Source organism: Sciurus vulgaris (genome assembly GCF_902686455.1).
Source record: "Sciurus vulgaris genome assembly, chromosome: 11".
NCBI lineage: Eukaryota > Metazoa > Chordata > Mammalia > Rodentia > Sciuridae > Sciurus > Sciurus vulgaris.
The window spans coordinates 5,307,191-5,317,985 of NC_136472.1; positions in this window are offsets into that span (position 1 = coordinate 5,307,191).

Below are 10,795 nucleotides of genomic sequence, written 5' to 3' on the forward strand. Positions count from 1 at the left end.
CTCGTCCTGGTGGCAGTGCAGGAAGTCCCCGAGACCCGCGGAGGGCGAAGGGGCCTGGCGCACTCTTGAGGTTGGGGAGCGTCCTCCAAGGCCTCTGGCCTGACCTCAGCCTGCACGGCTGACCACGTCCCCTTGCTGCCTTCCCGTCCAGCGCCCCCGGGGCCCTGGGAGGACAACTGCTGCCAGGTGCGACCCCTGCTTTGGGGTTTGTGTGCTGCTGGGAGGCAAAGCGTTGGAAGTCCAGGCACTGAGGAAGCGCTTCAAGGGCTGCTCAGCAGCCCCCGTGGGCTGGGAGGAGGGCCGGCCAGGGAGGGCCAGGAGAATCTCCCGGTGTGCCGATGGCCTGTCCCGGGGCCCCCCGGGAACAGAGCAGGGGAGGGGGCGGGTTTGGTTGCAGTAGCTTTGGACATGATTCCATGATGCCAGCCTCTGCCTGAGGTATCCATCACTGTATTCAGCAGGTGCTCACCGTGTGCATGGAATTCTGCTGAACGGACAGTTCTCACCTTCTATACAGCAGACTCACCTGGGGCAGCTTTGGAAAATGCCCCAAGGCCACCCTGTGTCTCTGGATGGACCCTCTCTCGTGGCTTCTCGGCCATTCTAAGATGACATCCACCATTTTTGGGGAACAGAGGGGCTGACAGACGCTTGATGGGGCTTGCAGGTCCCATGCGCGTGCAGAAGTCCACGTGCCTGAGCCTCAGGAACAGCCGCACTGCCCCAGGGATGGGAAAGAGGTGGCCAGTGGAGGCCCAGGGCTGAGCTTGCACTGTGACCCAGACTAGAGGACGCCACACTCCTGAGAGCCCAGGGGACACACAGGCCAGCCCGTCCCTCCAGCCCCCGGCCCCCGCCTGCCGCTGCCAGCACTTCCCTGAGTCCTGAATCCCAACAAGGAAACAGAACAGGATTTGGGGGGCTGGGGGGCTAGGGATCGTCTGAATTAACTCATAGTCATCAGAACGTGATTCAAAGCACAAATGGCTTCAACCGGTCTATAAAAAGAACACCCAAGTCCCCTGCACGGACCAAAGCGTTTGGATGATTTCAGTATAAATGCATCTGGAACATGAGGATTAAATTTCTCTCCAAATACCCAGGAGTCTGAAATGGTGCAAAGAAGGAAGAGCGAGGAGAACGCAGCAGCTCTGGGGAATCTCTGAGAGGGCTGGCGGGCCAGGCCAGGGCACTGGGCAGGCCTGAGGGCGGCTGTGGAAGTCAGCTGTCCAGGGGGCCAAAGGGACCACACAATGGCAGGTGTGAAGGCTCTGCCTGGACAGGAGGAGACAGAACTGGGGGTGGCGGGTTCAGAATGCAGGGCACAGGGACAAAGGGCAAGAGGTGGGGCCGAGGCCAGGACAGGGCCAACAGCGGGCTCTGGGGGCAGTAGCGGCTCCCTGTGGGGCTGTGGGGAGGCTCCTGGGAGAGCCTGCTGGGTCTAACAGCAATACTCCCCTTCAGTAAGCTGCTCCCCACCTGCAAGATACTTCCCACCTGCAAGATACTCCACACCTGCAGGGGACTCCCCACCTGCAAGATACTCCCCACCTGTAAGGTATTCCACACCTGCAGGGGACTCCCCACCTGCAAGATACTCCCTACCTGCAAGACATTTGCCATCAGAGAGATACTCCCCACCTTCAGGGTATTCCCTACCTGAAAGACTCCCCACCTGTGGGGTACTCCCTACCTGAAAGACTTTCCCCACCTGTGAGAAACTCCCCACCTGCAGGTTACCCCTGTGTGAGTCTGCTTGGGCTGCCAGAACAAATCGGTCCCACAGGCTGGGTGGCTTCAACAGCAGACAGGCTGTTGAGCAGGATCCAGGCTGGCTCCTCCCTGTGTCCTCACATGGTCCTTCGTGTGTCTTTTTGTCATATAAGGACACCGAATGGATTAGGGCCGCCCTAGTGACCCCATTTGACCTTGATCTCCTCTTGAAAGACCCATCTCCGAGCAAGTCAGCAGCAGCAGCGACCCTGTGACTGTCCAATGCCATCCCTTCCTTAATGGTCTCTCCACAGGCTGCCGGGGGGCGGGGCTTCAGGCACGAGTCCTGGAGGGACCAGCGTGCAGGCCGTGATGTCCCTTCTTCCACCTGCACCCTTCACTTGGTGCTGTGGGCACTGAGCCAGGCTGGAGGCTTGGAGGACCACAGCGAAGGCCGCCGTGCCTGTCCTTCCAAGGAGGATCCGCTGCGCTGCACTGGGCCAGCCCAACGACTGCAGCTCATCTTGCCTCTTGATTTTCCTGTGTGGAAGGTGGGGTTTTCCTGAAGTTGAATCTTTTTTTAGCCCTCTTGTGTTCTTAGTCGTAGCTGAAAAGCCTTCTCCAATGCATGCCTAGGAAAGAAGCCTTCCATGTTTTCCTCTAGCATGTTTGTGGAGTTTTTCTTTTGCAGCTTGAATCTTTGATGCACTTGGAGTTGAGCCCCATGCATGATGGGTTCCTGTTTTGTTGGCCTTGCCCAGTTGGCCTGAGATGCGTCTCTCTTAGGGACCAAAGTCCCCAGTATTCTATCTGCAGTTCCTTCTTTTTTTTTGGTACCAGGGATTGAACCCAGGGCTGCTTAGCCCCTGAGCCACATCCCCAGCTGTTTTTATTTTTTATTTTGAGACAGGCTCTTGCCAAGTTGCTTGAGGCCTTGCTAACTGGCTGAGAACTCAAAATCCTCCTGCCTCAGCCCCCCGAGCTGCTGCGGACGAAAACAATCATTTGAGTTCTCTGGCAGGTGAAATCACAAGATGGATCATATTACCTCTTTCTCAGCTGTGAGACACTCTGTTTCAATGCAGTCTTTTAAAATGTGCTTCTGCATTCTGTTTGCTTATATTCTACCTGGATTTCCCCCTTCATATTGATAAAAGATATTTACCTAAACTTTCATCAAGATTTGGTTTCAATGTTGTCCTTTCTTTGTAAAAATCATTTGGAAGTTTTCTGCTCTCTCTGTGCTTGAGAGCGTGCTAAACGCGTCGGGATGGAAGCTTGGAGCCTTCCTAGTGAAACGCCTGCTGTGGTTCCTTGTTTGGGTGGTGGGGTGTTTTTAAAACTTGGTCTTACCAAGAGTGCCACATTGAACAGCCTCCAAATCTACCTGCACATTAAGTGTTTCCAGGTGGATTAATCCTTGGATCTGTGATCACCGTCGAGAGGACTCACCAGGCAGAGTTTGAACACCAGTTCCATCTCAACCACTGATGCCCAGCCAACACTCAGTGGCACTGCATTGTCAGCTGCTTCTGCCTTTGCCAATCCAGTAGAGGAAAAACCCTGGCATCCTTTCAGGTTGCCCTTCCTTTACTAGCAGTGAGGCTGGGTGCCTTGTCCTAATTTCACTGGTAATTGGATTTGTTTTTCTGTGACTGCTTTGCTCACATGTTTTCTACATCTTTCCAATACACTTCCCCTCTTTTTTTCATTGCTTTTCAAGAGATTTTACCTATCAGGGATCTCCAAACATCCCCCTGGTTTTGCTGTCCTTGGCCAGTCATGAGTTTTTTTGCCAAATGAACTTTTTACATAAAACTCAAACAGTTACTCTATGAAATCCAAGCTCCCTCTGCCAGGCAGAGGCCATGCTGCGGGTGATTCAGCTTTGGGTCATGCGAAGAACTTGAACTTGTCAATTGAACATCCAGAACTTGAAGAGTTTGACTCATCTCCTCTGGGTCCAGTTCCAACAGGTTCTTTACAGGACTGGGGGGAAATGCCCACAGCTGAGAGGGCCCATGGCTGGGAGCCTCCCACAGCACTCGAGACAGCTCATCCCAATCCATCTCCCGAGCAGGCTCAGAGGGAGCCTGGGGGATTATTCCAAGAAGGGAAAGGAGCTGCTTGCAAGTTTAAAAGTCAAAATTCAGCCAGGTTTTCTATCAAGTTGTGTTTATGGTTCCTTTGTAGCTCTCTGGAGGAAAGCACAAACGTGCAATTGGGATTAAAAAGAAGTCTCATGAAGCTCCCCGTAGCTCCCACCCCTGGGTGAGGCCAGCAGTCCCTGGGACCTGGTGCCAAGTCCAGGCTGATAGCTGGGCGGAGGGCGGGTCATCTGCTGTGGAATCTGCCACGCATAATCTGGTGGAGCTTTGCAGGCAGCTTCAAAATCAAAGTGAATCCCCAGGCCACTGGGGTTTCAGGCCCGTGTCTTTGGAAGCCGTGTCTCGGCCCAGCCCAGTCCACGTGTCCCAGCAAGACGGGGTGTGGCGGGGAAGCAAGGGGAGTGAGGGAGGGCGCGAGGCGTGGTGAGCCCGGCCTGCTCTCCAGAGCGGAGGAGGCCTTCTTGCAGGTGGAGTCGAGGTTGCCCAGACAGTCCTGCTGCAAAGGTGCTGTCGGGTCCAGAGCACGGGGTGCCATGGAGACCCCCTTCGTGGAGACTAGCCCTGGGGTCGGGAGCCAGCCAGGGTGCACGTCTGTGGAGTCGGAGCCTCAGCCCTGTTCCCGGCCACGCCGCCTCCCCAGGCTGGACCAGGGGAGCAGGAATGGCTGAGAGCACCACGGGCATCTGCGGGAAGCTGACCGCCGGGCCTGGGGGCAGGTGAGGCTGTGCTGGACCTCTGGGGGGAGGCGGTGAAGTGGATTCGGTAGGGAGAGGAGCTGGGAAGCAGGGGCCGGGCCCACCTGCGGGAGGGAAAGGACCAGGTCGTCCAGGGGTGTGGTGTGGCCGGCCCTGGGGGACGTGGGTGTGGGAGTGCGACACAGGAGGGCGCCCAGAGAGCCCAGGAGCTGGCAGAACCCACCCGCGACCGCGGGGCCACAGGGCCCTGGGCTGGGGAGGGGTGCCTGGTGCTCTCCCGTCCAGACCGAGGGGACCCAGCAGGCACCTCTGGTCCCCTGGTGCTTCAGACACGCGGGGCGGAGCGGCGCTGCCTGCCTGGGGGTCTTAGGAAGCAGGCGGGCACCACAGCCAAGGAGCAGGACGCAGCGCGGAGCCACTGGGGGCCGCGTCCCGCCAGGGCAGAGCAGCGGCCGTCTTCCACGCACGTCTTTTTCTTTGAGAAAATACACTTCCCTGGACGTGTCACTGAGGCCCGCGCGTTATGGATCTGTTGTTATGTTTTGTGTTGTTATTAAGTGAATAAATGAATTTGTGGGTTAAGAAAAGTCATCAATGCGGGGCGAACCAGGAGGGACGAGCAGGGTCCAACAGAAGCGTGCGGTCTGGCCACATCCCAGCGCAGAGTCCAGAGCCGGGGGAGGGAAGATGGCCGGGGTGGAACCCGGCGAAGCGGCTCCGTTACGAGTCTCAGATGGTTGAATAGCAGCCACTTCAGGGGGTTCAGCTTAACACGTGTCCAGCCAGAGACGGAATAACCTGCAGGAAGCCAGCATGTGCGCACACCTGATCACGGCAGCCCAGGGAGGCGGGCCTCCATGCAGTCACGAATGAACGTGGGACGCCGTCCCTCCTTCAGGAGGACAGGAGGCTGGACGTGGCACAGACTGTGCCACGTCCAGGTCCTGTCCAAACGGGGTTGCCGGACAGGTCGATGGAAATGCGCAGGCGATTTGTACCCTGCAGGGGCGACGCCGGCCTGAGGCAAGCGGCTGCCCAAGCCGAGCCTCCTACGAACACAAGCCCAGGAAGGTCGTTTTCTCTTGACAGGTGGCACTTCTCACGGTGAGGACCTGGCTTGCGACCCGGTGGCAGAGGACCATGCCCCACAGCACGCAAGGCAAGAACTGTGGGAGACAGAGAAACAGGCAGGAACCCGCCACGGCCCGACGCCTCTTTTCTGTCTCTTGCTCCCCCCGCATCTTAAAAGTCTGTGAAAGACTTTCTCCAAAGTCTGAGGCCAACGGGGAGCAGAGCTGGCCCTGAGGCGCGGGCGGCCTCTGGTCTCTGAGCACGGACACTGTGTTTCACTGAAGAAATATCACGGGAGTTGGTGACAGGCCCTGCCTCCAGTCCGTCTGGGGTTTTATGTAAACCGCCCTGCGTTTCCTTTCTAAGAACGTAAGCGCTCCGCGATGGCTTACAGCCTGCACCAGGAGATCTGGATGCTTGTGGACGGGAAATGGAGAAGCGTTCACATGCTTCTCTCGGACTTTGGCCTTTGAAACAGGCGAAAAGCAGCGACAGATCATAGTCAGCAGCTCAGCACCTTGATGTGCAGGCGTGTGAGACTCGCACCCCGCCAGGGGAGAACACGCATGTCCCCTGGCTCTTGGGCAGCATTCACGTTTACACAGATCACGCTGTGACTACAAGGCAGGAAAGCTGAAAATTTATGACCCAGCCCACGTGGCTTCTAAAAACGCTCTTCCAAATTAGGTCAAAGCAGAAGTAAAAACTGAAATCACAGACATGGGGATTTATGGGATGCAGTCACGTTTGCATCTTGAGACAAATTAAATACTTTCGTTATTAAGGAATAAAAAGGAGAACAAATAGGAAAGAGAACAGGGCTGTGGCCACAGAGCGGAGGGCGATCCACACAAGTACAGAGAAGGCCACGGAAGGCTGGCGGCTGAGTGGCAGCTGGTGTCCGCTGGGTACCTCTCGATCGGTGCTAACCCTGAAAGCACAGAAGCCACAAAGCGAGGGAATTAGTAACGGGTGAAAACTGAAAGAGCAGTGCCATAAGAAATGGAAGACTCGTCAAGGACCTCCCAGAGGTGGGACCCCACCGCGCCCGCCCACCGAGCCCTCCAGGAGCTGGTCACACCTGTGCCGTTGAGACCTCCTCACCTGGGGACGTGGCTCAGGGTAGCACCTGTCTGGCATGCACAGGGTCCTGGATTCCATCCCCAACACCAAAAACGAATAGAGCCAAGGACGGCAAGCGTCCCTGTCGCCCAAAGGAAAACTACAGATGTCCCTAATTTGTAAACCGAGTCTCAAATTCATAAGGGCTTCAAATAAAGTGACAGATAAATATTTATTCCGAACAGATGACAAATCAAGCCCACCAGACTATCTTCAAGCTCACGGCGTAAGCAGGCAGGTCTTATTACAAGAGGAGACGCAGGTTTGGGGTTAGATGATCTACTATTAGTTCCCCACAGTGATGGGTTAAAATCTCAACCATTACCGGGGTAATTTTCAAAGAGAGAGTCGGTAAAATTCACTCCCTGATTTGAAAAGAAAATTCTGGGTAAGTGGAGGCCAGCAGCCTGCCCCTGTGTCACCATGAGAGCATTCACTTGAAACCAGTAGCCACCACTGCCACACTTGATGGCCAGGCAGCCCACATTTCCCACAGAGTGGGGGACGATTCCTGCTGCCCCAGCAGAGCCCCACAGAGCCGCAGCATTAGCCGGCTGGAAACAAATCAAACACGTGTATTTATATGATCTTCCAGCTATAAATCTCATGAAGCCTGATGAGGCTGTAATGCAGAAGAATTCGGAAGGTCACGTATAATTTGTGTCATGTGAAAATCAGTGGCTTTCTCAGATACAAACAGCAGCCGGGTGGGAAACGGTAGCAGTAAGACCGTACTCACAGCAGCAACCCAAATTACAGGACCCTCGTAATCGATTAAGCGCTGTGGTGGCAGCCTCCCAGGTGAAGGGCGCCAGGCAGCTGGCCAGGTGGTGTCTCCGCTGGGCTGTGAGATGCTCCCAGGGGAGGTGGCCTGTCATCAGTGGCCTGAGTGAGGAGGACCCCCTGGTCCAGCGTGGGTGACGCCATCTGGTAGCCAAGGGCCCAGAGAGAGCTGGGGCAGAGGAAAGGGGGGTCCACTGTCTCCTGGGGCTGGGACCCATCTTCTCCACCCTTGGGTGGTGGAGCTCCTGACGCTTGGGCCTTCGGACTCAGGACGAGCATCAGCAGCCCCAGGTTCTGGGGCCTGGGCCTCGGGTTACACCACGGCTTCCCTGGATCTGAGGCCTTTGGACCTGGACGGACTCTGCTGTGGGCATTTCTTGTCCCCAGGTTGCAGAAGGTACATGGCGGGATGGCCACCTCTAGGTGTGTGAGCAGTTCCCACAGGGAACCGCCCTGCTCCCTCCCGGGCATCGGGAAGGGCTCTGGAGGAACAGAATTCCGCAGAATTCCCGCACTGATCTGGGGCTTCTAGAACCGCCTCTCTCCGCTGGACTTTGAAGAGCTTGCTTCTCTGTTTCCCGCGGAGCCAGCCCTGGCGGAGCTTGGCGTGAACCATGGACAGAGCTTCTGGGACCCCTCATCCACCACCTTGGGGTCTGAAGCGTGGTGACCCTCTGTGCAGTGCTTCCCAGCACTCGAGGACAACCAGGTGACGCTGGTTGCAGGTCCTAATGTCTCTGGCAGAGTGAGAAAATCTAAGGATTTGACTCCCTGGCTCCGGCAGCACGGATGTCACCGAAGAGCTTCCAGGGAGCTGGAGAGTTGGCGTCCTGCGGCCAGAGCTGGCCACGCCGAGAGCCCACGCAAATCCTCAGGGTGCGAGGGGAGGGTCTGTCCCAGCCCGGAGGGACCTGGCTGGGACAGCCGAGGGGCGTGAGCGTATTTTGTATGTGAGAAGGATGTGAAGTTGGGGAGGCCACTGGCAGCACGCTGTGGTTGGGAAGTCTGCCTCTCTCCCAACCTCATGCTGAAATTTACCCCAGCAGAATCAAACTCAGACTGGGCTCGGCCTGAGGAGGAGGAGGCCGCCCATCCTAACGAGTCAGCTCAAACTCCTTGTGACGTCAGAAGACTGGAAAGAGGCTCTGTCTGTCACAGATCCGTTTCCTGAGGGACAGACCATGTCGATACGTATGTGTGTCCAACAGGCACTTTAAAAGGTCAGTACCCCAGTGGAAAATAAGCAACTCTCAAAACAAGAAATGCAAATGGTCTCTATGCACCCAGGGAGAAAGTTCAACTGCACTGGTTCCAAAGAATCGCACACTAAAGAATCTAACACCGACTCAGGAGGCGGAGGCAGGAGGATTGCAAGTTTGAGGCCAGCCTCAGCAACTAAGCAAGACCCTGTCCCAAAGTAAAGAGGGCTGGGGATGCTGCTCAGTGGTAAAGCACCCATAGGTTCAATCCCCAGGCCTCCCAAAACAAAAATAGAGTCCAATAATGTTTTCCCCAAAGGAAACTCTCAGGTCCTAATAAAAATCACGTGCATTTAGTGCCTATCATTGTCCACAACGCAGGGGGACAACTAAGCTCAGACAGGTCAGGTGTCATGCTCAAGGCCACACAGCTACCAGGCAGCAAGGCAGGGAGGTTGACTCCACAGTCTGGGGCTGGGGCTGGCAGCTGGGGGGGTGTTGGTGTGTAGTAGCATGTGACCTGGTATGTAGGAGATGCTCAACAAACATTCAGTTAAATTAAGTCTAAAAAAGACTTATCATGTGCTTTCGAGCATAAGCCCACAGATGGCTTAATCCCAATTAATCCCAATTAACGAAGCAGACATTAAATCACTAAGGCAGAATATACCACGTGCCCCTTTCTGGCAAACGTAGAAAGGCGTCCACACGGGTGGAAACAGACCCGAGGAGCTGGTGAGACGGTGCATTCTCCTCTTCCTTTCCTGACATTTCCTCTGCTTCGGATTTTCTAAGTGTTCTCCAGTGTCCGTGGATTGTTTCTGTAGGAACGTGGTCTGGTTTTTAAGAATCGGCTGAAAGTGGAAATCATCATGCGGCGAAGCCTCGATTCTGCCGCCCGCGTCCAGGGCAGGAGCAGCTGGGGGCACGCTGGCTCCCTTCTGACCGTCCTCTCTCATCGCCAACACAAATCACCCAGAGGTGTGGCGGCGTCCGTGCAGCTCCGTGGATCTGCATTGTGTGGTCACATGCCTCCCGGACGGTGGGATTGGGGACCCATCACCAGAGTGCCAGATCCTGCCTTCAGAGTCCCCTGCACTCCCTGAGGGTACCACACTGGCCACTGCGGTCTCCCAGGGATGTGTCTCTGTGAGGTAAGGGCCACCCTTCCTGGGTGGAAGGGACTTCCTGACGGTCATCTTCTTGCCTGCCTCTCTCCCAAGCCCTAAGGAACCCAAGTGCAGTAAATTCCGCAGTCCCTGGCACCACGCTGGCGACTCTTAGAGTGGTCATCCTTACAAGAGCTACTTATCCTAAATTCTCTACCTACACCAGAAAAAAAAAAAAGACTTAAAAACATTCAAAACAGAAGCATTGAGCTATGCCTCACCGCGCCTATCCCAGAAGCCACCTGAATTGGGTCAACCCACTTGACGAAAGCTTCGTAAAGCTTTTGTTTTTAATGGAAAGAAAAGCCAATTAAATGAGTAATTAAATGAAGAAATGAGATGACACAGGGCATCTAGCAACATTCTCGCATCATCTCCATTCCAATGGATTCCCATTCAGTTTGCCCAGTGAATCTCGGCCATCCGCCTAGTCCCTGGGGCAGCCAGGACCACTAACTTGGAGGTTTTAGGTGATAAAAATCTGCTTTCTCCTGGTCCTGAAGGTAGAGTCCGAAATCGAAGGCTGCGATCTCCCGGAGGCTCCAGGACAGCCTCATCTTAATTTAACTAGTTCTGCAAACACCTGTTCCCCCCGAAGAGACCCCGCTCGCAGGGCTGGGATGGGAACTTGCACCTGTCTCTCAGAGTCCCAATTCCACCTGCGCCGCTGACCCACCAGCATGCCACTCATTTCCCACTGTCCCACCTCTGCCAAATAGGGTGGTGCTGCAGACAGAGAGCGAGCAGCAACAAGCCAGGCCTTCCCCGAGCTCTGAAAACAACCGTCTCCCAGGGTCTCCAGGGGCCAGCCAGCTGCAGAAGAGCAGAGAGAGATCTGGGGAGGAAGCGGCACCTTGCCGGGCATGGACAGCAAGGAGGGGGCCCAGGGAGGCTGACTGGGGCCAGGTGTCTTGCTTAAGGCCCTACCCAAGGTC